The sequence below is a fragment of the Herpailurus yagouaroundi genome, unplaced genomic scaffold (genome assembly GCF_014898765.1).
Source record: "Herpailurus yagouaroundi ecotype Mexico unplaced genomic scaffold, PumYag 139, whole genome shotgun sequence".
In the NCBI taxonomy this organism is placed as follows: domain Eukaryota; kingdom Metazoa; phylum Chordata; class Mammalia; order Carnivora; family Felidae; genus Herpailurus; species Herpailurus yagouaroundi.
The window spans coordinates 15,617,173-15,645,094 of NW_024412394.1; the positions used below are offsets into that span (position 1 = coordinate 15,617,173).

Below are 27,922 nucleotides of genomic sequence, written 5' to 3' on the forward strand. Positions count from 1 at the left end.
TTAAGGAAAAGAATTAGTGCCATGGGCATACCATGACCCTATGCCAATCCCTGCCTTCAGTGTACTTTTAGCAAAGATCTGTGCGTACTTCTTCAGGTTGCCAGTGGAAAGCACAAGAATGCATCTGGAAGTAGTAAGATTGAGAAGCAGAGGGTCTGGGGGGTGTTTCTGTGTGAGGGGGGAAGTGACGCTGGAGGGGCCCTGTGAGGTGAAAACAGTGCTCTAAGCAGAGGCACGCCTTTCCTGGGATCTGGCCCTTTTGCCCACCCACCTGGCTTAAGCCTTCTGATCCCCGATTTCTTCAGTTACCACATAAAAATAACTATACTTATAAAGTTGCACAGAGTAATTACCCCCTATTCTGTGTACTTACACACTGACACACTCAGTTACCTTTTGTTGGACGGGAGGGAGGGAGAGAGAGAGGAAAAAGGGAAAGGAGGGTGGGAAGGAAGAAAGGTAGGCCAAGATTGTCTTTGACAGTTCATTTCAGTGCTTCTGTGATTTTGAGCATTTGACATCCTTTCCCTGTCCCCTCACTTCCCCTTCTTAAACCCTTAACTCGGGACTGTAGTAATTTTTAAATAGAACATTTGTGGTGGTTGCATGAGGTAAGCTTGTGGACAGGGTATTAGCAAATCTCTGCACTTATGAACGATCACCTCTGTGTATGGCATTTGAGTTCGATGTGCAATTCGAGGCTGGGCTGACCCCACAAGCTTGGTGATCTCATCACAGACCTTTTCTGGATAAAACGCAGAGTGATTTGAGTCTGGCGTGGGAGGGGATATTGGAACCATCTTCTCACGTTTCTTTCCTTGTGAAAATCAAACCCAGGTGCTCTTCGAGTTCTACCTGACTCATCTTTTCTCTGTACTGCTTCCACTCGAGGGCTCTATTCCCGAGGTTCCTCTGGGGACCGGCCTGGAGTGACACCTGCAGACCGTCTCAGGAAGCTTAGGAAGTGAAATCTAATTTCTTACGTCAAAAAGAAACTAAAGGTATACACTGTCCTCAAGGACATAAATTAAAGGTATCCAGTGTGGCCATAGAATTCTGCCTTTTCCAGTCCAAGAGATTTCTGAGTCCTTCCTTCAGGCAATGCTCTGAATCTTAGGAGACTTACTCTGGACCTCAGTATATCGCATCATGAGCAGAAGCTCCCAGTGCAGCGTGGAGGCCGTGGTCTCTGTACTAGCCACAAACGGATTACTAACAAGTGCCGCCAAATTTTCATCACTGAAATGGGCAATGGATGTGTCTTTTCTCCTGAAAGGCAAAAGGAATCATTAGTGATGAAATAATTTTATATTGGATGATCATAGTGAATAACCTAACATGAACTTAAAAAAGGAATGCATTGAATTGCATTCTTTCCTCGATACAGTGGAATTTTTTTATTATGAGGGTGCTGTGCAGAGTGTTTGAATAAAGCCTGGCCCCGATGTCCCCAATTTAATAATGATAAATAGTTCTAACAATGGGAGAGGCTGTTTGCCACTTGGAAATTAGTTTTTACTTGAGTGATTAGAATATGCCCAACACTTTCTTTTTTTAAAAAAAACTGCATTAAATACTCTTTCTTGTGTTAATCAACTGAAACATATTTTCAAGATTGCAATAAAAGGAATACTATACTAATTCTAAAAGCTAACATTTGGGATCTTGTATATGTCCTTTTTTTTTTTTCAGAGAGTGATGCAAAAAGCAGTGGAAAATATTTGAGAATGCAGAATGTACTAAATAGCATGTCTTGGAGTGTACAAATCTACCATGACGAACTTAATTGAATCCAGCTATCCTTCTTCTTTGAAAGAAATATTTTTCCTCCAGATGGTATTAATTAAACCAAATAATACACAATAGGCCTAGGTAACCCCTGAGCAAAACACCATGGTCTCCTGCTGTCTGACCAAAAAGGCATCAGTGAAACTTCTTGGGTCATTTTTGTCAAATTTATGCTGACAATCTAGGAAATAACATTTTTATAATCATTATAAAAGCAAATAATTCATCTTGGTTTCTGAGTACTGTCTTATGACTTTTCAGGACGAACCCCAAAACTGGAAACACACTGAAAAGCTGAAAGAACAAAAAACAACAGAGTAAGATAAATATACATATATAATACTTGCAATAATGGGAAGGCCCCATCATTTCTGAAAGCATTATAGAAATAGCATCTCATTTAGACTTCAAGTTTATCTCAACTAACTGGCAGACTGAATTGGACAACACAAATTCCTGATTGGAATTAAGTAACATGATGAATATTGGTATGGTTTATAGTAAGTTCTATGTACCCAGAGTATTTTGTATATTATGCTGGTGGTAATACATCTACTTAGAGGTTAGATGAGACATGAAAACAATATGGGCTTTCTGGTCAGAGCTATAAATCCAAAGGTTTTCTTGCAAACTCCTAGGTGATTCCAGGTCACACTATTCTAGTTCTGCATAGCACACTCACTTTACCACTGTTTCTTTGCAGGATCAGAATAATTATTTTTGTAATTTATAATAGGCTTACTGTCCCATAGAGCAGTACCATGTAATTCTAATATTCTGTAATCCTTAAAAACTTTAGGGAGGACTTCATTGTTTGCTAAATTTGGTGGGTTTGTCAGTATATTCATGTGCTTGAGAGAAGCTCTATCATATATTTCATCAAATTCTCTATAGGGCCCCTAACCACCCAAATGACCTAATAAATACCGAAGATAAAAGGCATCCCTAAAATACATATAGTTGCCTGATCCAGTGTTCCCCTGAATCAGTACTTAGAGTAAATACGTACTTATAGTAACAGAACCTAAATTATTACAAAGTGAAATAATATTAACAGTTGTCAGTTGTGCTATTGGAAATGGGAACTATTTGACAAGGCTCTTTTCCTTACATTCTAGAAGACAGCAACTTCATCGCTCACAAGTATAACAAATTGGATTGTAGCATTATTTTTTTTTTAATTTTTTTTTCAACGTTTATTTATTTTTGGGACAGAGAGAGACAGAGCATGAACAGGGGAGGGGCAGAGAGAGAGGGAGACACAGAATCGGAAACAGGCTCCAGGTTCTGAGCCATCAGACCAGAGCCGGACGTGGGGCTCGAACTCACGGACCGCGAGATCGTGACCTGGCTGAAGTCGGACGCTTAACCGACTGCGCCACCCAGCCGCCCCGGATTGTAGCATTATTGTGAACTTACATGGCTCAGAGTAAATATTAAAGTTTTAGTTAGTACTTTGTTTAGTACTTGATAGTTCCCCTTTGTTTAAATTCACTCTTGTAAGTGAATTCTACTGAGTGTTCCTTATTCATTCATGGCTTATCCCATAGTCCATGTATAAGTAGTGGTGTAGGTAAAACATGAATGGCCAAAATTGTAAAAATGTATTGAAGTCATATACTGAACTATTTATTGGTGTGATTCACAATCTGTGCATTATAAGTAAGATATTTGACACAGTAATGTGTGATTGGAGAATTATCAAATGTGTTAACCAAGCAGACTTGTGATACTCTGTACTCAGAATGTTCTATAAAGTGTACATTTTTGAAATGGCAATTCTCTAACAAATACTGTTTCATGGTCTCTTGAACAATCTAGTGTACCTAAGAAGACATGAAGTTGAAGAGGGAAGATACGGTTACCGCAATCCTAGGACCTCCAAAGAGCTTCACATTTTCATCAATCAAAGTTAAGTCTCAGGAATTGAGTGCCTTGTTAATCAAACCATTTTCCAAGCAACACTGACACAATGCCATTAACAACAGAAGCATCCATTACTGTTTTGCCTATAAGGGAATTCATTAATCAGAGTAGGAAAACACATACACAGTATTAAACCAGTTCTGGGCTGATTGTGACAAACTGTCAAGAAAAGATTTTATAGAGGAACAAAATTATTGGTGATCATGCCTTCTAAGAAGAAGTGACACTTGAATGGACCTTTAAAAATTTCCAGAATTTGATTAAAATATTGACACAAGCCAGAGACAAAAAGTGTCCCAAATTTCTAGAAGGAATAAAAGAAGGTAGATCCTGGAAGCAAGATCAGGGATCATGAATGAACTGTTGTTACTCAATGTTGATTTTAAGAGATGTTAGTGGGAATTCCAAGAAAAAAAATGTTCCAAGGATTAGTAAGTGTGAAAACTGAATTAAATAAAATTAAACAGGTTTTTGGTGTTTTTCTCAGAGGCTTTAATATCCTAATAGGCACACCATGAACCAAAAGAGAGGCCTGTAATATGAGCATTTCTCAAATTCACTTCACTGACACTGCTTTTTTGCATAGAACATCTACTAATGTCTCAAAGAACAAGATTTTGGAGAACAATAGTGGGAGAAATGCCTTTTCAAAAAGTTGTTGAAACATTAAAATAGCTTAGTAGTATTTACTAGATGCCAATATTAGTCTACTAAAAATAATTAAAGATGAAACCATTCCCATTTTTAGAGTTATTAAAGTACCATTAAAAAAGTTAATCTAATGATTTAAAGGGTTATTTAAAAAATTTTTTAAATGTTTATTTTTGAGAGAAAGAGAGACAGAAGGTGAGTGGGGGAGGGGAAGAGAGAGAGGGAAACACATAATCTGAAGCAGGCCCCAGTCTCTGAGCTTTCAGCACAGAGCCCAATGCAGGGCTGGAACCCACGAATGGTGATATTACAACCTGAGCCAAAGTTGGACGCTTAACTGACTGAGCCACTCAAGCACTCCTAAAGGGTTATTAAATTAGTGGAATGACATAAAAGTACAATATTTGGATTTCATCAAGGCATTTGGCCAAGGCACATGTGAGCAAGATACAACAACTTTATCTAGGTGAAAATATGGTTCAGTATATTTATAACACTAGTGTTATTGTTTACATTCTTTTTAAGAAAATGATTATCTATTTTTGAGAGCAGGGAGTGGCAGAGAGAGGAAGACAGAGAATCTCAAGCAGGCCCCATGCTCGAGGATATACATTCAGGATTGTTGGCTACAGAACTTGTGGTCTTAACCCAAAGGAGGTTTAAGCAAAGAATGAGATGAGGGCTTCTAATACTAGCTTTTTAAGGAAACTTGACTTTGGAAAATAACATTAGAATTGCAACTTTTGTGCACTGTTTGTGGGGATGTAAACTGCTGCAGTCACTATGGAAAACAGTAAGTCAGTTCCTCAAAAAATTAAAAATAGAAATATTTTATGATTTGGGTATTTACCCAGAGAAAATGAAACACTAATTTAAAGGTATATGCACCCCTATGTTTATTGCAGCATTATTTACAATGGCCAAGAAATGGGAGCAACCCAAGTGTCCATCAATAGACAAAAGGATAAGGAAGATGTGGTATACCTATACAAAGGAATATTACTCAGCCATAAAAAAGAATGAGATCTTGCCATTTGCAATAACATGGAAGGACCTAGATGTTATTATGTTAAGTGAAATAAATTAAAGAAAAACAAATACCACATGATTTCACTTATATCTGGAATTTAAGAAACAAAACAAATGAGTAAAGGGGAGAAAGAGAGAGAGAGAGAGAAAGAGAGAGAGAGAGAGAGAGAGGCAAACCAAGAAACAGACTCTTAAATATAGAGAGCAAACTTGTATTACCAGAAGGGAAGTAGCTGGGGGATGGATGAAATAGATAAAGGGGATTAAGAGATACAAACTTCTAGTCATAAATAAATCACAGAGATGAAAAGTACAGCATAGGGGATATAGTCTATAATATTGTAATAATGTTGTTTGGTGACAGATGATGTCTACAAAAAAAAAAAACCACCTGGATTTAAAAAATAACATTAGGATTGTAACAGGAATTTCAGAAGGGTTCAATAATTTAGGAAGATAATGGGGCGCCTGGGTGGCGCAGTCGGTTAAGCGTCCGACTTCAGCCAGGTCACGATCTCGCGGTCCGTGAGTTCGAGCCCCGCGTCGGGCTCTGGGCTGATGGCTCAGAGCCTGGAGCCTGTTTCCGATTCTGTGTCTCCCTCTCTCTCTGCCCCTCCCCTGTTCATGCTCTGTCTCTCTCTGTCCCAAAAATAAATAAACGTTGAAAAAAAAATTTAGGAAGATGATATAGTTAAAATTATTATTATAGGAAAATTAAAATTAAAATAGGAATTTGAGGCTGGGAGGACAGAGTTCCTCAGGTGTGAACCACTATATATAAAGTGGATAAAGTGGATATGGTATGTTTCAAGCAAAGAACAAAAATTAGAAATGTAAATTTTAAGAAAAAAATGTAGGCATAGGCTAGGGAGAAATGTAGAAAAGACATTTCATAGATGAAATTAACACAGAACAATAGTACAGAGGTCAAAGTGCGAAAAAATGAAGGTATAAATAGTAAAGGGACGAGGTTGGTTAATACATAAGCAAAAATAGGAATGTTAAGAAACAAATGGAGTTGGGTATATGGAATTAGATGAAGGATTTATTTAAAGAAGATCTTGGGATGCCTGGGTGGCTCAGTTGGTTAAGCATCCAACTTCAGCTCAGGTCATGATCTCATGGTTGGTGGGTTGAGCCCTGCGTTGGGCTCTGTGCTGGCAGCTCAGAGCCTGGAGCCTGCTAAGGATTCTGTGTCTTCCTTTCTCTCTGTCCCTCTCTCAAAAGTAAATAAACATGAAAAAAAGAAAAGAAAGAAGATCTCATTCTTCTGGGAAATTAACCTGTCATGTGACCTTTGAGTATCAGAAAAAGGGCCATAAAATAACATCAAAAGATCAGAAAAGCAAGTCCTATTGTTTTAGTTAATAATATGTCAGTTGCTCTGAGTCACATATCTGTAAAATTGAGATAAAAATATCCCTACTTTCCTCTGAGGGTGGTTATAAGGAATAAGTGATATCCTTGCAGTCCTTTGTAAAATACAAAGTACAATACAAATAAAAGATGATATGATGATGATGATGATGATGATGATGATGCACATGGAGGCAAAGCAATGATTTTCTCTTCATCATATCTCCCAGTTTGGTTTTCAAACTTAGAATTTACATAATATAGCAAAACTCAATTTCAATCATCTGCCCTTTAGAACTTAAAAATTGGAATTTATGGACTAATGAAAACTACGAATATTATATCTCCTTCCTTCCTTCCTTTCTTCCTACCTTCTTTCTTTTCTCCCTCCCTCCATCCCTTCATCCTCCCTTTCTACTATATTATCATCTATCTATCTATCTATCTATCTACCTATCTATCTTATTCCACAATCAAGAACTGTAAAATCTTTGAAGTGGAAATTAGAGAAATATGATCCAATACTTGGTCTAGCTCTGTAATTTTACAGACAAAGAAATAGAGACTAAATTCTTATATAAATCCACACAGCTAATGACAGATAGTTCTGGGTCTCAACTGTTGAGACCATACTCTTGATTGTGTCTTTTGTACACTCTGTTTTGAATAAAAATTAAAATTTTGTAGAGTAAGACTATGATCATGATTCGGTTCCTTTATAATGAAATATGTAGGATATGGAATATGTATATAGAGTATGAAAAATGTAGATCAAAGTGGTTGCAATAAAGGACACAGATCATAAATATTTCAGGATAAAATACTATTAGAAATAATAGAAATATTATTCTATTGGATATTTGGATATTGGATATTTTTATATATCCAAATTTAAAACAAACTAAAAATTAAATTTAAAGTAGCTTGACTAACTTTAAATCCTGTCTAATTACTCCATTACACATATATGAGCCAGTTATAAATATGTGCATGATAATAAACCTATCAGGGTAAGAATGATGTAGAAAATTATAAATAGGTATGAAATGAACATTTATTTTTTACCTCCAGCATGGTTTGATATGGCCTCTTCAGATTGAGAATATATAGATTTCCAATAAGTGGCAAAGGTCCAGGTCCTGGAGGAAAATGTTGCTTGGAAGCTTTAGTCATGAAGATTTTCATATTTAAAATAAAAATAAGAATCACACTCAGAATTGGAAGTATGACTGAAGAGTCAAACTGACTCATTATCTTTAAGTAGCGGTAATTATCAAAATCATAGAAATCTTTGTGATTGCAACCAGGCAGAATCAGCAACTTCCAATGCAGATCAAAAACATGAAGGCATTGCTTATAATATTTTCCCTGTCTTATAGTCAACCATCTATTTTATAATTAAAATGAATTCAGTTCTACATGGTGTGCTTGCTTTACTTGAGCCCCATCCCCCTTCTCTCTTTTCACTTCTCGGGTCAATCCGTTTTATCCAAAAAAGCCTGGGAGAGGGATTTTCTCTTCATGTAAACCAATGATTATTCTTGAAATTTCAGGGAAATACAACATGTTTAATCCTCAGTGTGAAATCTACACTTTCACAAGAAAAAGAATTGTATTGTTTGCTAAGTTACGCCATTATCTCTGTGTGGTTGTTCAAATAAGTGTCATGCCAAGAATTTCAAGGTACTTATACAATGCTAAGTTCTTATTCTTTCACTCTCCTAAAAAAGTTTCACTGGAGTCTCAGTGCCATGAAAAGAGAATTGGTTTTTAACTTGAATGCTGTGTACAGATCCGAGTAAGTGACTCACCTCTTCGGGCCTTAGTTTAATCTTTTTAAACCAAGAGAAATACATAAATTGTTCAATTGTGCTGAGTTAAAAATGAACAGATATACAGCTCCTAACATACACTTAAAATTCACTGCCTGGCTGGCATTCCTCATTTTTTCTCACTTTCATTTTTTTTTTTTTTTAATTTTAAAGAGAAAGAGCATGTGAGCATGTGAGAGAGGCAGAGGGAGCTAGAGAGAGGGGGAGAGAGAATCTTAAGCAGGCTCCACACTTAGCACACAGCCCAATGCAGGGCTCAATCTCATGACCTGAGCCAAATGATCTGAGCATCATGATCTGAGCCAAAATCAAGAGTTGGATGCTCAACTGTCTGAGCCACCCAGGTGCCTCATGTGCTATTGACTTTTAACCATGCATCTGGGATATAGCCCATTCTAGTGGATTTGCTCAAGAAAGAAATATTTCTCTTTCCTTTTTGTGTTGGAATGACTGTGAGTAAGGAACTAGTTTAATAGATTAAACTGAACAATTTTTTATATATTGCCTTCTTGATAACAATATTTCCTCAAGTGTCCTACAAGTTGCCATCATATTCTATATTTACTTTTTAGTTTATCATTCATTGTCTTCAAGGAATTTAAATTTCTTGAAAGTGAGGACTCTATTTTTATCCCCCTCCCCTACAGTGGAATCGACAATGTTTACAACAGTGCCAAGCACTAAAAAAATTTAAATTTGTGAATAGGGGCAACTGGTGGCTCAGTCAGTTAAATGTCTGACTCTTGGTTTTGGCTCAGGTCATGATCTCATGGTTTCTGGGATGGAGTCCTGTGTTGGGCTCAGTGCTGACAGCATGGAGCCTGCTTGGGATTCTCTCTCTCTCTCTCTCTCTCTCTCGCTCTCTCTCTCTCTCTCTTTGCCCCTCCCCTGCTCACATGCGGGTTCTCTTTCTCAAAATAAATAAACTTAAATAAAAATAAATAAATAAATAAATAAGCAAATAAATGATTGAAAAATCTTCTGAACATTTTATTTTTGGAGAGTCATTCCTAGTAACTTAGAATTTGGGGAACTGAGCGACTATATGTACCAAATTCTGTCATTTTGTAAATAAGTAAATTGAGACCCAGAGGGTTCAGATTGAGCCAGGGTCATGCAGCTTTTTCCTAACAGAGCTGCAATCAGGACTTACGGCTGCTGCTTCACAATACTCTTTATGCCAGATGGCTTAATGCCATGATACTAAGTGTTTTGTACACAGTTACTTGACTCCTCTGCTTGGTGTGGCTTTGGATGCCTGGAACACAATTCCAAATAGTCCTGTCTGGGCAGGCAGTAATGAAAACTTTCTTGAACCAAGTCTTGAACTTTTGAATAGTCTAAAAGGGGCAGCTACAGGCACAAAACAAAGGGCATGGAAAGTGACCATTAGTTTCAGAGCCATCTTTTCAATGGCATCCACACTTAACAGTGTTACTGTCAAATAGGCTCTTTTTCTAAAACAAAGAGTAGAGGGAGAGACAAAGAGAGACAGTCCAATCAGATCAAAGTGGGTGTGTCTGGAATTAAAATAACTTGTAGCTGATTTTTTCAAATTTTGATACAATGATAGGCAATATAGTATATAATAATAGATCCCAGTGATGTTAATATTATTCCAATATTACAAATGAGGAAACTGAAGCTTTAAGAATTTAAGTGATTAGCCCAAGGTCACATAGTTGGTAAGTGAGAGAATTCAAGTTTTCCCGATTCCAAAGCCCTTATTTTAGGAGAAAGAGTGTATAGGTTAATACCATGCTTTTAAATTGATGGGGAATGGAGGGTCATCTCTCAAGGAAGATACTTTTGATAACTTGAAATATGATTGTTTATTATTATTATTATTATTACTGAGAGTTTACCATGTACCCCAATATTATACTATGGTATTTAATTTCTGGGCCTAAGGATGGTCAAAAGCACATTATACAGCCCTTGATGCATAACATATGGCATAATGAGAAAAAACAAGCGTGGCCTTTGGCACCAAGCAGATGTAAATTTGATTTCAGATCCTGCTTTTAATTTTGTCTTCTGTGGCAAGCTACTTAAACTCTCTGATTCATTTAGAGGATTTATTAAAATTAAAATAAATATATGAAAACAATCTGATTTATTGACCAGTTATCTACCTTTGTTAATGATTGGGCATGCTTTCTATATTCATAGGGCATTAGATTACCAGAATTCCTACTTAAAAGATAAGAGCAATTTCACCCCCCAAAATTTGTTCCATTCTGGTATGTCATAGATGAAAAGTTATTATGTAAATGGTTGATTCTTTATAAAATGTACTATTATTAATCCACACACCCACCTCTCTCACTACATTCAAAACTGTAAGCATGATTCTCTTACTATTTCACTTAGGAAGTCACTTCTGTGGACCATTTTTTGGACACCAGAATATCAAATGTCTCCAAGATTATTTCTTGGAGATCAACTAAAATTGGAGTTTGGGCTATCCAACAATCTGTAAATATAGAAAAATGTAACCAGTTATTCATGAAGATGGCCACCTGATTAATGAATTAGGGCCCTTGAATGTATTTGTTTAGTTCTGATAAAATCCTTACATCTAAGGATTAGTATAAAGTACAGTATCAGGGGCACCTGGGTAGCTCAGTCCGTTGAGCATCCGACTTCGGCTCAGGTCATGATCTCACAGTTAGTGAGTTTGAGCTCCACATCGGGCTCTGTGCTGACAGCTCGGAACCGGAGCCTGCTTCGGATTCTGTGTCTCCCTCTCTCTCTGTCCCTCCCCCACTTGTGCTCTGTCTCTCTCTGTCTCTCGAAAATAAATAAATGTAAAAAAAAAATAAAAAAATAAATTAAAATACAGTATCATATCCTCCCCTGTCTAGGGAAAACATCTCAAGATGTACAATAAACAGCTTAAATGTTTTTGGTGGAAACAAATGCTGGTGAAGCCTAAAAACAGATAAATTTTCACAAAACTGCCTGTAATTACAGTCAATAAATGAATCTTTCAGTTTAAAATGTGAACCAAAATACAAAAACTTTCAGAAATAGGCTGTCTGAGTAGAGCTTAAGGTTTTTAATCAAATCTGTCAATCTAAATAGTATTATTTACCACTTTAAATGATTTGGGAATGGATAAGGCATAAGCATACCAAAAACATTGTTTCAGTGCCTCAGAGTTGGGCTAGGCCTAAGGGTGCTTCCTCAAGAAGAGTCTCCCAGAGACTCCCAGAGTGTGAAAGGGTGAGATGGGGTCAGGGAGAGGCAGCATTTTGCTGACAACTGGGAAGTGACTCAGAAGAGATTCCTCTTAATGAATAAAAGAGGAAAAGGAAGAAAAATAAGAAAGAAAGTTTGAAAGAAATAAAGGAAGGAGAGAAAGAAAATATTTTCATGTGGAATGAGAGGAGGGCATGGTGGGATAGTAGCTCACAGAATATTCTGAGGCCAGCCTGTTCTCAGGAGGGTTGGCATGCTGGCTCAAGCTGGAGGCAGACCAATGTTCAGGACCCTGCAGGTAAAAGAGAAGTTTAACCAAGTTTGGCTAACAAGCATTTTGTTCTGATTGATCAGTGGGTAAGTAGTTCAGGTTATAATTTAATGAGACCAAAAAAAAAAAAAAAAAAAAAAGAATTTGGAGGGTCTGTGTCTGGTTTTGTCATAGGTAAACAAGGGGACTTTGTGAGTCTTATCTAGTCTTACGGGGATGGTAGTTTTTGCTTTGTTTTGTTTTGTTTTGTTTTGTTTTCAGTGAGCTCTTGTTTTCTGGAACATAAAAGGGTAAGGATCCTTTAACATTTGCTTTTTATAGGAGCACAGGGCTCAGATTAAATTCCACACTATCAAATCCCTGTTATCTAATGTTTGGCATGCTATCGAAAAACTTTGAAACCAGAAAAAGCAATTAGTCAATAAAGATCCACACATATACATTTATTTCCCAACCTTTTGTGGTAAGGCCAAGAGCTTTTTGGGGGGTCTGCAGATTAAAACTTCCTATCTATTTCCTGGCATAAACTAACCAAAAAATTCACAGTCTAAGATGTTCGGCTTCAGGCTCTTTAACATAAAGGAACTTGACAAGGAATCTAAATAAGAGTCTTTCTAGATTTTTGTGTTGTTTGCTTGCCACTCTCTATGGTCTTAGTTATGCCTAATGCAAAAGCAATTTGTTTTGTTGTTGTTTTAACAACTTGTTTTTATAGTCTTCCTAACATATCCAACATAGAAATTAACACTTTCACTGATGGCATTTATATCAATAAGTGCATAATATGAGCAATGAATTTCAGAAAGCTTCCCTATAAACAAATTACTAAAATTGCACCATTCAAAGAAGTATTAAGTAAATTGATAACATATAATTGCTGAAGATCTGGCCTTTGCTCTCAGCTTCTGGGAGGTAACCTCTAAGCTCTTGGAATGTCCTGCTTGATTTGTTTACCTAGGGACTTTGGGCCACCTAAGCAGTCTATGCTAACTAACAGTGTGGCCTTGGGCCATGTGGTAACAGCTCCGTCTCTGGAAGGGTAGAGAATAAGGTCAGCCATATGGGTGGCCAATCATGTCTATGTGACTAAGCCCAAATAAAAACTCTGGAGACGAAGGCTTGGATATCTTCCTGGTTGGCAGAACTTCATATTGCCATTCTGTTCAGTTGTCTCCGCTGGGAGAGGGCAACTGGAAGCTTATGTCTGGAATTTTTCTGGACCTGTTCTATATGATTCTTTTCTAGCCTGATTGCAATCTGTATCCTTTTGCTGTAATAGACAGCAACTGTGAGCATAAGTGCTTTTTCTGAAATTCTGTGAGTCTTTTCAACAAATTATTGAATCTGAGGGTATTCTTGAGGACTCTCAAACTTTGTACCTTTTAATAAATTCAACATAGAAATTACCACTCACTTTAAGTACACTTAAACATGAGTGAATGTTGAACTGGGTTGTTTTAGAAAGGCTTCATATTGGTAAATTGCTAAAATCGGATCATTCAAACAATTATAAAGTAAGCTGGTAACATATAATTATTTGAATAATATGATTACCGTAATAGACTAGACAGCTTGCTTAATTCCATGAGTTGAGTACAATAAATGTCAGTAAAGAGAACTTCTGTATATTGATTAAGAACAATGAGAAGGCCATTGCACCTGATTTTGCCCACTCCAGAGACATGCATTTTTAGCTGAACATTATGTGTGATATAATGATATCTGAAAAAGGATCTACTCAGGACATTTTGAAGATATCTAAAAGACTTGCTGAGAATGACTGAATCTACAAATCATAATGTAAAACATTTATAAGTTACATACTTATGGCCAATAAACTCAAAAGGGTGTATTGTGAGATCCGATGTAAATTCTCATTTGTTGCTGAATAAAGAATTGATTATAATTATTAAAAAGTGCTTCTAACAGAATAGTTTTGAGCTGGACTAGATTCTTCTTAGATCAGATCCTAGAGATACTTCTGTGGCTCGCTCCTAAGTGTCTCATCTTACACATAATTGTTGCTTTAAGATACCTTGCCCTGAGATTTTTAATTTTCTCCATGAATTTATTCAAAGAATAAGTGGAGAGGTTTCCATCAATTCATTTATATATGTTTTTACTTCCCTGTTATTAACTGAGTGCTGGTTACACGTTTTCTTGGTGGAGGTTGGAAGCAATAGCACCATAGTACAGCTCACTGCTGTGTGGTCTGGGCATTTTCTCTGCAGACAACATTTGGCCCTACAACTGGAACATTTTCTACAACATTTTCTCTGTAAGACTGTGTTCCATGTCATCATCATGGGCATGTAAAACTCACTCTGAACTAAAAAGTCACTTCACATTTGGAATCAAGGATAAAATAAAATGTCCTTAATGCATAGCAAACTAAACATCCACCACGTATTGAAGCAGCAGCTTATACAGTGATATTTTGCAATCACTTCCTCCTCCATTTTGCTCCATTTTAGAACTTTGGGAGAAGAATGACAATAATTTGTCCTGGCTTGATACAGATATAATACCTGGATCCTTCTGTAAGATTAAAAGGCTTTAATAAAATGGAATAGCGCTAATTCCGTAATGCAAGTCCAGAAGACATTATTGCAGGGTGATAGGTCACTATTTTTTATTCTTCTGACAAAAATCTCAACTCTTTTTCTTCCTCTTCCCCTTTCCATTTCTTCTTTTAATGGACAATTCAGTTCTATAGCTATAAGTGGGACTGAACAAGGTAGATGTCCAGACCTCGTGGTGAGAGTGACTCAACAGTTCAGACAAACACATATTGCTGAAGAGCCTGTGCAACATAAGAAAGGTGTCCATGTAAGAGGGCTGCTCATGGGGAAGAATAAGAGCCAAGAAAAGTGAAGAGAGTGACCACATGAACAAGTGGTCCAGGGCGGGTTGTCATAACCTAACGAAGGGTGAGTTGGCATCTATGCAAGGAGAACCCTGATGATGAAGTGTGGGTGGTAAGGCCATCTGCACAGGTAGTGAGGCAATGGTAGTGAGGGGAGATTGGTTACGTACTGGGGCCTGATTAATTAAATACCCATATTAAGGATAAGGGGCACGAGGTTTGTCACTGATAGAGAAAGGGGCTCCCAAAATAGAAGACAAGAAAGTTAGAATAAACTGGAGTGTTGGATTGGAATGGGAGATGTTTGTGTGAATTTACAGTCTTGAATAGAGTCAATCCTGCTATAGTATGACATGCATATACCTAAAAATTTTCATGTCATACAAAATCAGACAACGAAAACACAGAGTTTATGGGACAATAAGGTTGGAGCAAATACTTCATCAGTGATATATTTAAAAAAAATAGATTGGAGGGGCACTGGTTGGCTCAGTCGGTTAAGTGTCCAACTGTTGATCTCGGCTCAGGTCATGATCTTTCTGATCATGGGATAGAGCCCCATGTTGGGCTCTGGCTGACAGTGGGAGCCTGCTTGGGATTCTTTCTCACCCTTTCTCTCTTCCCCTCCCATGCTTGTGCTCTCTCTCTCTCTCTTTCTCACTCTCTCTCTCTCTCTCTCTCAAAAAAAAAAAAAAAGACTGGAACATAGTAAAAATGATAGCACAGTTGCACATGTTAAATGGCTAAGAAATACAGAAACACTATACTGAATATGTGGTCCTTAAAAAGGACCAGAAATTTGCTTGTGGAAGTGGGTGTGAAAAAGATTACAGCTTCTGAGTTATTGTGAAGCAGTGAAAGGAGAATCATTTGAAATCAGACAGAAAGTTGTAACACCAGATGCAACCAGTATGGCCCGTAGCACATGAAGTAAGTTGAAGCAGATGGTAGATGTTAGGGGTGTGTGTGTGTGTGTGTGTGTGTGTGTGTGTGTGTGTACATGCATGTGTTTTATGGACAACCCAGTTGGTTCAACTGGGTGCCGTTTTCTGTGTTCATTTTGTATTTCCTGCAAAGGAAATCATGTCTAAACAAACACAAAATTTATGCTATGCTTAAATTGTTCCTTAATATTTCAGTTGTACTGGAACAAAATCACATTATGAAACAAATGTTAAAGCAGAACTCATTGCATATAGATACAGATACATATTGAAACATTTATAGTGCAAATGCACACGTTCATACACACGCTTACATAGATATTCTCTATCTCCAACCACTGAGAAACATTGGAGAGGCAACATCCCAATAGCAAAGAGCACACTTAGTTCTCAGATCTCAGAATCTACAAATCTTCCTCAATTACACTGGGATCACATTCCAATAAACCCACTGTAAATTGAAAATATTGTGGGTAAGAAAGGCACTTAATACACTTAACCTACTGAACATCACAGTTTAGCCTAAACTGCCTTAAATGTGCTCAAGAGCACCTGGGTGGTTCAGTTGTTAAGCATCTGACTTTGGCTCAGGTTGTGATCTCACAATTGGTGAGTTCGAGTCCCACATCAAGGTGAGCATAAGCCCCACTTCGGGTCGGCATGAGCCCCGCTTCTGGTGAGCTCCAGCCCCACTTCAGGTAAAAACACAAGGCCCAGGTGAGCCCCACTTCTCTCTCTCTCTTTTCTCTGCCCCTTTCTCCCTTACGCTTTTTCTCTGTCCAAAACAAACAAAAATGTCCTCAAAATATAGTAGCCTTATCGTTGGGCACAATCATCTAACACAAAACCTGTTTTATAATAGAATGTTCGATATCTCATTGTAACTTGTGGAATTCTGTATCGAAAGTGAAAAACAGAATAGTTGCATGGGGACAGAATTGGAGAGTGCTTATAACTGGTTGTTCACCCTCAGGATCCCACACCTGACTGGGAGCTGCGCTGTAGCTACCCAGAATGAGGAGAGGTGATCAGACTGTGTATCACTAGCTCCAGAAAGATCATATTTCCAAAGTCAAAGAATGGTTTCTACTGACTGTGTATTGCTTTCACACCATTTAAAATTGAAAAATCAGGGGCGCCTGGGTGGCTCAGTTGGTTAAGCGCCTGACTTCGGCTCAGGTCGTGATCTCGCGGTTTGTGAGTTTGAGCCCCATGTCGGGCTCTGTGCTATCAGCTCAGAGCCCTGAGCCTGCTTCGGATTCTGTGTCTCCTTCTCTCTATGCCCCTCCCCCACTTGTGATCTGTCTCTCTCTGCCTATCAAAAATAAATAAATGTAAAAAAAATTTTTTTAATAAATAAAATAAAATTGAAAAATCATAAGTCAAACCATCATAAGCTGGGGACTCTCTGTACCACTAAAAGGAACCAGGATTTGGAGAAAAGACTGGTTGAAGAGCTGGAACCAGACAAGTACAAGATAAGCACCACATCAGAAGGACATAGGAACCAGCCTGAGTAGTCTTCCACCTGCCAAATCTGGGACAATTTTACCATTACAACAAGTAATAACTATAATGTAATCAGTTGAATAAAATAAGAATTCATGAGTCTCTATTGACATAAATAAATAAAAATTAAAAGATTGAGGAGGAATGGGGGCATATCACATTGTTTTCCTACAAAACAATATTAATGACAAAAGTAAGAACAAGAAACTTTAAAATGGAGAAAGAGGTACCACCTTCATCAGTGATCAAATGATCATTGGCAATAGAGCAAGCTCAAAAACAAGTTCTACCTGATGGGATGAAATGAGTGTATGTAAGTTCACTTTTGTGATACTGCTGTAAAAGTTGTATAACTTGAATCTAGCCATTAGGAAACCTCAGGCAGACCCGAATTGGGGGCATTCTACAAAAAAAATGGCCTATAATTTTCAAAAGCGTCAAGGTCATGAAAGTCAGACTGAGGAACTGTTACAGATAGAGGGATTAGACAGAAATAACAAGTAAATGCAAAATGTGATTCTGAGCTGCATTCTTTTGCTACAAAGGATATCATTAGGACATTTGGTGAAACTTGAATGGGGAGGGTTCAAGATTTAATAGTTGCTATGTGTATCCCCCGAACCCTGACACCAAATTTATATGTTGAAGCCCTAACCCCCAATGTGACTGTATTTGGAGATAGAGCTTTTAGCAGATAGTTAAGGTTACATGAGGTCAAAAGGCAGGGTCCTAATCTGATAGGAATGGTGACCCTAAAAGAAGAAAAAGGGATCTCTCTCTCTCTCCCCACACGTAGGAAAAGCCATGTGAGGACACAGAGAGAAGGCAGACATCTATAATACAGGAAGAGAATGTTCACCAGGAACCAGATAGGCTGACACTTCGATCTTGGACTTTCCTGCTTCCAGAACCGTGAGAAAATAAACTTCTGTTGTTTAAGCTGCCTGGTGTATTTTGGTACAGGAGCTCAAGCTGACAATGGTCATAATTTGGCAAAGCTATTTCCCTAGTTTTGATGGTTGTGGTTTGGTTTAGAGAATATTTGTTTATAGGAACTATACAGGGACAATGAAGTCAGAAACTTAGATGGTTCCAGAAAAGACAGTTTTTTGTACTGTACTTCTTTTTCTGAAAGCTTCAGATTGTTTCAAAATAAAAATATTTCAAAAACTTACAGAAGTGTCTTTATTTCAAGGAGGTAGAGAGCAAAATATCCAAATATTTTCTGAGGACATTTGGTCCTACTTTAATAGATTTCATTTCAGGAGGATAATAAAATAAAATGTGCAGAAAGCAGACAATCAGATTTATGTTGATGAAAAATTGACAAAAATATCAGCTAGGCTTTTTAGAATAAATCTTTTTTTTAACTTTTAATATTTTAAATGTTTATTTATTTTTGAGAGAGAGAGCACCAGGGAGGGGCAGAGCGAGGCAGAGCAAGGCAGAGACACAGAATCCTAAGCAGGCTCCAGGCTCTGAATTGTCAGCAAAGAGCCCAACATGGAGCTCGGACCCACCAGCTGTGAGATCATGACCTGAGCTAGAGTGGGATACTTAACCAACTGAGCAACCCAGGTGCCCCAAGAATAAATCTTTTTTTAAAAACGTATTGACTTTCATATCCAAACAAACTCTTTGGAGTCGATGAGAGCTTTAATTACTGAAAGACAGACATAAGATGGGACTTGAAACTTTTGTCTCCAGAACTAACTGCCTGAGTGCTGGATATCATGCCAGGTGCTCCCGTGTGTGTGTGTGTGTGTGTGTGTGTGTGTGTGTGTGTAATTTACATTATTTTTTCTTTCTTTATTTTTTTATTTTGAGAGAGAGAGAGAGAGAGAGAGAGAGAGAGAGAGAGAGAGAGTGCACAGGGAAGAAGCAGAGAGAGATGGAGAGAAAGAATCCCAAGCAGGGCCACTCTGTCAGCTCTGGCCCAACTCAGGGCTCAAACTCACGAACGGTGAGATCATGACCTGCAGGCACTCAATGGGTTTTCATAAAACATCAATTAAGCAAGATGCAAGTCTCGGCCTAGTTCAATGCTTTGGAGCAGAGATGTGTAAACTTGACCAGGGGAACAGATCAGGCATTTGTTTGGGTTTTATTTATTTTTACTGACCAATATTGCTCTGGTTCTTGAAATTATACCATGTGTAGAAAAGAGAATGCAAGAATGGCTCTTTTTCAAGGTAAGTACTGATATCCCTCATGACCAGAAAAGTGTCTTCCATATCATACACCATTTTATCTAATGCATATATGGAAATCAGGAAATGGACAAAATTTGAAGGATAATAAAGTCTGATTTTTTTAATTGCTATAAATGTGTTCTTAGGAGTATTATATACAAATTCTAGATGCTGGAGGTTAAAATATCCCCACAGTCTTCATGATTCAGGCAGCTGTGGCAGAATGCTCATGTCTAAGACCCTCTTCCCTAGGTCTGATGGAATTCACTCAATGCTGGGGTAAGCTGCTGGCTATGTGGTGCCAAAATCTCTCCCACAATCTTTTTACTAATGCTTGAAATTCCACCATGAAACATTCATTTCTCTGTGCTTTTACGACTTAATTTTCAGAGGAAGCATTTGAAGTTGTTTGTAAAAAATCAGTATTTGAAGTTACAAGATCTATGTTTGAACCTCAGCTCCCTTGGCCAAAATTTCAGCTTCCTCAGTGATAATACCTAACCCAGAGGGCCATTGCAAGAGCAAAATTGGATAATTTATGGAAAAGCCCCTGTTAATGTAAATTCCTTAACAATTTTAAAGAATATTAAGATGATTTAACTTTCTTCTAATTTTTCTTAAGTGCCCCTAAGTGTCAAAATGTCACTATTCATCCTCAAAATAACTCCACAGAGTTGGTATTATATCTTTTAGTAGGTGAGTAAAGAGATGCAGAAAACTAAAATACTTTTCCAAAGATACTGAAATAGTGAAAGACTAAGTATGAATTAAATTCAAGACCTGGATTACTCATGGGCACTCCCCCAAAAAGGACTTTGTCCAAAAGTGGGCCTGGCAGATCAGTACTTATTGTCAAATGAGGTCTCCTACAGGAACTGTCTATGTCTGGTTAACAAGGACAAGATGCACTGGTTGGAGGCTCCCATAGCTGCTCTCATTTTGGTTGGACAACACTGGGGTAGATATTATTCTGAGAGATTTCTGGTTAATACACATTGAAATAAGACCACGATAAGAGCTAGGGTTATTAGTTAGAAAAGACTGGATTCTATGCCCCCCAAATGGACAGAACATAGGTTTAGGAGTAGACAAGATAGAGGTGGGTGATTTAGGAAATAAGGTACAGGTTAGAGAGATCTGACAGTTCATGAGTTTGTTAACTCCCCTCATTTGCTACTCTCTCCAGCTGACCTATCCCACCAACTCACATACATGTAAACACCCCCCTCCCCCCCACACACAAATAACTTCTATCTTCAAAAAGAAGAAGAAAGAATTGATTGAGCAGACTTCTAATCTTTCATTTCATAAACAAAGTACTCTCCAGGGGAAAGAGTTTTGGCTTTATTTCAATAGAGTTGAGTCTTAAATCACTCTTTGCCTAATTGTATGCTTTTTTAATGCATTTTTTTTTTCTGGCAAGTTTTCCTTGAATTGTATTTAGGTTCCTCTCTCTTATTTATGACACTCTGTGTATGCTACCATTCTAGCTCTCTTCACACTTTAGTCTATCACCGATCCACTAGCTATATTCCTGGTTGATATAGATGGATGGATGGATAGATAGATAGATAGATAGATAGATAGATAGATAGGCAATAGATAGATATTTTTTTTTTCCCTTGAGGTCAAGGACTTTGTCTTATATGACTTTGTATTTACAGATTTATAGAGTCTGGCGCATAGCAATTGCTCCACAAATTATTACTGAATAAATGAGTAACAGGATAAATAATAAAAATTCCCTTGCTTTTTTGAGACTGATTTTACTCATTTGTTCATTTATTCAATTATTTATTCATTTATCCACTGAACAAACATCACTTAAACATGCGCTTTCTCAAGATATGAGGGTTATAAAGAACAAAATGAGAAGTATCAGCTCTTAAGAGTTTACTTTTTCATCTTCAAAAGGCAAATGTAACATTACCAAATTGTCAAGTACATGGAATCACACCTTTATACCTTATTTAAGTGGGAAGATGGTTGCTTGAGTGTGTCCCTCCTGATTTCATCATACATCTTTTTTTTTAATTAAAAAACTTTTTAAATGTTTATTTATATTTGAGAGAGACAGAGACACAGAGCCAGAGAGACAGAACGACAGAGCATGAGCAGTGGAAGGTCAAAGAGTGAGGGAGACAGAATCCAAAGCAGGCTCCAGGTGCTGAGATGTCAGCACAGAGCCCAACATGGGGCTTGAACTCATGAGCCGTTAGATCATGACCTGAGCCAAAGTCAGCGCCACCCAGGGGCCCCTCTTTTTTTTTTTTTTTTTTTTATGTAGGCTCCTTGCCTAACATGAGGCTTGAACTCATGACCCTGAGATCAAGAGTCACATGCTCTGCCAACTGAGCCAGCCAGCCAGGCACCTTTCATCCTACATCTCTAACCAAACTATACATAGGACTTGTCCTGAGCTGAGTAGTAACCAGGTCTGCTGTTTAACTGGATGATGTAAGACCTTGGAGAAAAAAAAGCTGATAGAATCTCCCTCCTTTGTGTTGGATGAAAGTTTGGAGGCAGTTGGCAGAGACCCAAGGGGTAAGGATTTGAGAACTACTGGTTTGCAGAGACTTGTGAATTCCCAGGGAATTTATCTTCCTGACTGAGCATTCCTGAGATGACAGTGGGTCTCGCTGGTCCCCCATGAGGTGCAGGAATGCTTAGCAGATGCACTGAGTTCCTTCTGACACTGGTCTAGAACATCAAGCATTGACTGCTGAAAAGACTGAGGAACAAAGAAGCTTTGTTCAGGCTCTAACCAGGGGAGTTATGTGTTCACCATCTGACAAATCTCTAATGTATTTTTGCCAGATTGCTGTTCCTCCCTTCATTTTCGAGATTGTTGCTACCCAAGGTACCTCAGCAACTGAAACTTCACCCCCAGGGAATAGACAAACAAAATAAACAGCCAACCAAAGGGGTGTCAGAACACAGAATGAAGAGAATCAAGAGATACACAAAATAAGAGGCTTCTAACAAAATAAAGCTATTGTAGAAGTCCTCCCTTAGATCAGCAGAGCTCTCCTATCTTATGCAATAGACAATTAAAGACTGTGGAAACAAGGGCTTGGGAAGCCTGAAAATATCTCTGCTTTCCCCAAACTGCCTGAAATTGCAGTTAAAAATTATAAACCAGTCTTTCAGACTTAGATAAGAACAAAGAATAACAAAAACTTCCTGAAACCAATCAGCTAGGTAGAGCTTAAAAAACAGCCAATTAGTACAAATCAGCCAATTAATATAAATAGTATTATTTGATATCTGAAGTGTTTTTCTGGGAGAGATACAAAATGGTATAAAAATGTTATTTAAATATTGACAGAGCTAAGTTAGACTTTGAACTTGATCTTGAACAAAAATGCACCCCATTTCCCAATAAACAAAATTGTAAGAACAATTAAGGATATTTAAGCATAGCATGCATACACACACACACACACACACACACACACACACACACACACCTTTGCCACATCTATAAAAACGGATGATGATTTGCAAACAAACAAACCAGCAGACAAATGGAAAGAGCACAGAATCTCTGTTAAAACCAATGATATAAAAATGGGCAAGATAATAGATTTGGATAACAGACCCAATAGACTTTAAAAAAAAATATTTACTTTTGAGGACAGGAGGGGCAGAGAGAGAGGGAGAGAGAGACTCCTAAGCAGGCTGTGTGCTGTCAGTACGAAGCCTGATGCAGGGCTTAATACAGGCCTTGATCTCACTGAACCATGAGATCATGACCTGAGCTGAAATCAACAGTCAGATGCTTAACCAACTGACCCACCCAGGCACCCCATCCAGTGGACTTTCTGTGTGAATAACAGGAGTGCTAGACAAAAAAAAAAAAAAAAAAAAAAAAAAAAAAAAAAAAAAAAAAAAAAAGATGGAGAAGAGGAAGACATTAAGTAGTAGAAGGAAGTTTATCTGAGCAGAAGACTCAAATCTTCAAATTAAAATGCTTCACCAAATTCTAGGCAAGATGGATAAAAAAAGACATATTCTACTGTGAAAAAAGGCCATGAACTCAGAATTTTAAAATAAAACTAACAGTTGTAAGAAGATCATTGAAGAAAGGCAAGGAGAAAGTGCTCATAAGCTAAGGGCTGGTGGCCATCATAACCCTGTTTCTAAGCACATAAAAATTATAGACTTAAAAAAATACTTATGTATACTCAAGACCCTCTGAGTTTTGCCTTATTTTTTTAATTAATTTTATTTCTTTAATGTACATCCAAATTAGTTAGCAATATAGTGCAACAATGATTTCAGGAGTAGTTTCCTTATTGCCCCTTACCCATTTAGCCCATCCCCCCTCCCACAACCCCTCCAGTAACCCTCTGTTTGTTCTCCATTGTTAAGAGTCTCTTATGTTTTGTCCCACTCCCTGTTTTTATATTATTTTTGCTTCCCTTCCCTTATGTTCATCTGTTCTGTGTATTAAAGTCCTCACATGAGTGAAGTCATATGATGTTTGTCTTTCTCTGACTAATTTCGTTAGCATAATACCCTCTAGTTCAATCCATGTAGTTGTAAATGGCAAGATTTCTTTCTTTTTGATTGCTGAGTAATACTCCATAGTGCGTGTGTGTGTGTGTGTGTGTGTGTGTGTATACACATATATCACACATCTTCATTATCCATTCATCCATCAATGGACATCTGGGCTCTTTCCATACTTCGGCTATTATTGATAGTGCTGCTGTAAACATTGGGGTGCATGTGTCCTTTTGAAACAACATACCTGTATCCCTTGGATAAATACCTAGTAGTGCAATTGCTGGGTCATAGGGTAGTTCTATTTTTAATTTTTTGAGGAACCTCCAGACCGTTTTCCAGAGTGGCTGCACCAGCTTGCCATCCCACCGGCAATGCAAAAGAGATCCTCTTTCTCCACATCCTCACCAACCTCTGTTGTTGCCTGAGATGTTAATGTTAGCCATTCTGACAGGTGTGAGGTGGTATCTCATTGTGGTTTTGATTTGTATTTCCCTGATGATGAGTTATGTTGAGCATTTTTTCATGTGTCCATTGACCATCTGGATATCTTCTTTGGAGAAGTGTCTATTCATGTCTTTTGCCCATTTCTTCACTGGATTATTTGTTTTTTTTGGGGTGTTGAGTTTGATAAGTTCTTTATAGATTTTGTATACTAACCCTTTATCTGATATGTCATTTGCAAATATCTTCTCCCATTCTGTTGGTTGCCTTTTAGTTTTGCTGATTGTTTCCTTCACTGTGCAGAACCTTTTTATTTTGATGAGGTCCCAGTAGTTCATTTTTGCTTTTGTTTCCCTTGCCTCCAGAGACGTTTTGAATAAGAAGTTGCTGTGGCCAAGATCAAAGAGGTTTTTGAGTGTTTTCTCCTCGAGGATTATGATGGCCTCCTGTCTTACATTTAGGTCTTTCATCCATTTTGAGTTTATTTTTATGTATGGTGTAAGAGAGTGGTCCAGGTTTATTCTTCTGCATGTCGCTGTCCAGTTTTCCCAGCACCACTTGCTGAAGAGACTGTCTTTATTCCATTGGATATTCTTTCCTTCTTTGTCAAAGATGAGTTGGCCATACGTTTGTGGGTCCATTTCTGGGTTCTCTATTCTGTTCCATTGATCTGAGTGTCTGTTATTGTGCCAGTACTATACTGTCTTGATGATTACAGCTTTGTAGTATAGCTTGAAGTCCAGGATTGTGATGCCTCCTGCTTTGGTTTTCTTTTTCAAGATTGCTTTGGCTATTCAGGGTCTTTTCTGGTTCCATACAAATTTTAGGATTATTTGTTCTAGCTCTGTGAAGAATGCTGGTGTTACTTTGATAGGGATTGCACTGAATATGTAGATTGCTTGGGGTAGTACTGACATTTTAACAATATTTATTCTTTCTATCCAGGAGTATGGAATCTTTTTCCATTTTTTTGGTGTCTTCTTCAATTTCTTCATAAGCTTTCTATAGTTTTTAGTATATATTTTTCACCTCTTTGGTTAGATTTATTCCTAGATATTTTATGGGTTTTGGTGCAATTGTAAATGGGATTGATTCCTTGATTTCTCCTTTTGTTGCTTCATTGTTGGTGTATAGGAATGCAACTGATTTCTGTGCATTGATATTATATCCTGCAACTTTGCTGAATTCATGAATCAGTTCTAGCAGTTTTTTGGTGGAATATTTTGGATTTTCCATATAGAGTTTCACGTCATCTGTGAAGAGTAAAAGTTTGACCTCCTCCTGGCCGATTTGGATGCCTTTTATTTCTTTGTGTTGTCTGATTGCAGAGGCTAAGACTTCCAATACTATGTTGAATAACAATGGCAAGAGTGTACATCCCTGTCTTGTTCCTGACCTTAGGGGGATACCTCTCAGTTTTTCCCCGTTGAGGATGATATTAGTGTTGGGTCTTTCATATATGGCTTTTATGATCTTGAGGTATAATTCTTCTATCCCTATTTTCTTGAGGGTTTTTTTTTATCAAGAAATGATGCTGTATTTTGTCAAATGCTTTCTCTGCATCTATTGAGAGGATCATACAGTTCTTGTCCTTTCTTTTATTGATGTGATGAATCACATTGATTGTTTTGTGGATAATGAACCAGCCCTGCATCCCAGGTATAAATTCCACTTGGTCGTGGTGAATAATTCTTTTAATGTATTGTTGGATCTGGCAGGCTAGTATCTTATTGAGGATTTTTGCATCCATGTTCATCAGGGAAATTAGTCTATAGTTCTCCTTTTTAGTGTGTCTTTGCCTGGTTTTGGAATCAAGGTAAGCTGGCTTCCTAGTAAGAGTTTGGAAGTTTTCCTTCCATTTCTATTTTTTGGAACAGCTTCAAGAGAATAGGTGTTAACTCTTCCTTAAATGTTTGGTAGAATTCCCCTGGAAAGCCATCTGGCCTTGGACTCTTATTTTTTAGGAGATTTTTGATTACTAATTAAATTTCCTTACTGGTTATGGGTCTGTTCAAATTTTCTTTATCTTCCTGTTTCAGTTTTAGTAGTGTATATGCTTCTAGGAATTTGTCCATTTCTTCCAGATACCCATTCTATTGGCATATAATTGCTCATAATATTCTCTTATTATTGTTTTTATTTCTGTTGTGTTGGTTGTGATCTCTCCTCTTTCATTCCTTGATTTTATTTATTTGGGTCCTTTCCTTTTTCTTCTTGATCAAACTGGCTAGTGGTTTATCAATTTTGTTAATTCTTTCAAAGAACTAGCTTCTGGTTTCATTGATCTGTTCTACTGTTCTTTTGGTTTCAATAGCATTAATCTCTGTTCTAATCTTTATTATTTCCTGTCTTCTGCTGGTTATGGGTTTCATTGGCTGTTCTTTTTCCAGCTCCTTAAGGCGTAAGGTTAGGTTGTGTATCTGAGATCTTTCTTCCTTCTTTAGGAAGGCCTGGCTTGCTATATACTTTCCTCTTATGACCGCCTTTGCTGCGTCCCAGAGATTTTGGGTTGTGGTGTTATGGTTTTAATTGGCTTCCATGAACTTTTTAATTTCATCTTTAACTTCTTATTTAGCCCATTTATTCTTTAGTGGGATGCTCTTTAGTCTCCAAGTATTTGTTACTTTAAAAATTTTTTTCTTGTGGTTGATTTCGAGTTTCATAGCATTGTGGTCTGAAAATATTCACAGTATGATCTCTATCATTATGTACTTGTTGAGGGCTGATTTGTGTCCCAGTATGTGGTGTTTTCTGGAGAACATTCCATGTGCACTGGAGAAGAATGTATATTCCGCTGGTTTAGGAAGAAATGTTTTGAATATATCTGTTAAGTCCATCTGGTCCAGTGTCATTCAAAGTCATTGTTTCCTTGTTGAGTTTTTGATTAGATGATCTGTCCATTGCTGTGAGTGGGGTGTTGAAGTCCCCTACTATTAAGGTATTACTATCAATGAGTTTCTTTATGTTTGTGATTAACTGATTTATATATTTGAGTGCTACCACATTTGGGCATAAATGTTTACAATTAGGTATTATTGGTGGATAGACCCCTTAATTATGATATAATGCCTTTCTGCATCTCTTGATACAGTCTTTATTTTAAAGTCCTGATTGTCTGATATAAGTGTGGCTAAACTGGCTTTCTTTTGTTGGTTCTCCATCCCCTTACTTTCAATCTGAAGGTGTCTTTAGGTCTAAAGTGGGTCTCTTGTAAACAGCATATAGATGCATCTTGTTTTCTTATGCATTCTGTTACCCTATGTCTTTTGATTGGAGCATTTAGTCTATTGACATTTAGAGTGAGTACTGAAAGATATTAATGTATTGCCATTATATTGCTTGTAGAGTTTGGTATTCTCTGGTCCTTTCTAGTCTTTGTTGCTTTTTTTTTTTTTTTTTTT

The 27,922-nt window shown here is 37.5% G+C and overlaps 2 long non-coding RNA genes and 1 other non-coding gene across 4 annotated transcripts in view; 2 read left to right on the plus strand and 1 right to left on the minus strand.

The window, feature by feature from the left end:
* Positions 1-396: 396 nt before the first annotated feature.
* On the plus strand, positions 397-4,195 carry LOC121029560 (uncharacterized). Its single transcript, XR_005789771.1, has 2 exons — positions 397-1,001; positions 3,610-4,195. It is a non-coding gene; the product is annotated as an uncharacterized LOC121029560 (long non-coding RNA).
* Positions 4,196-11,350: 7,155 nt separating this feature from the next.
* LOC121029112 (uncharacterized) overlaps positions 11,351-27,922 on the plus strand; it is a 17,695-nt gene continuing 1,123 nt past the window's right edge. The window contains exons 1-2 of one of the 2 annotated variants that reach the window (XR_005789596.1): positions 11,351-11,361; positions 16,482-16,486. This is a non-coding gene — a long non-coding RNA (uncharacterized LOC121029112). Of the gene's footprint in view, positions 11,362-16,481; positions 16,487-27,353; positions 27,362-27,922 lie in introns of both variants that reach the window. The other variant, XR_005789595.1, reaches the window with a different exon arrangement.
* TRNAK-CUU (transfer RNA lysine (anticodon CUU)) lies at positions 21,862-21,934 on the minus strand. The gene has a single exon. It is a non-coding gene; the product is annotated as a tRNA-Lys (tRNA).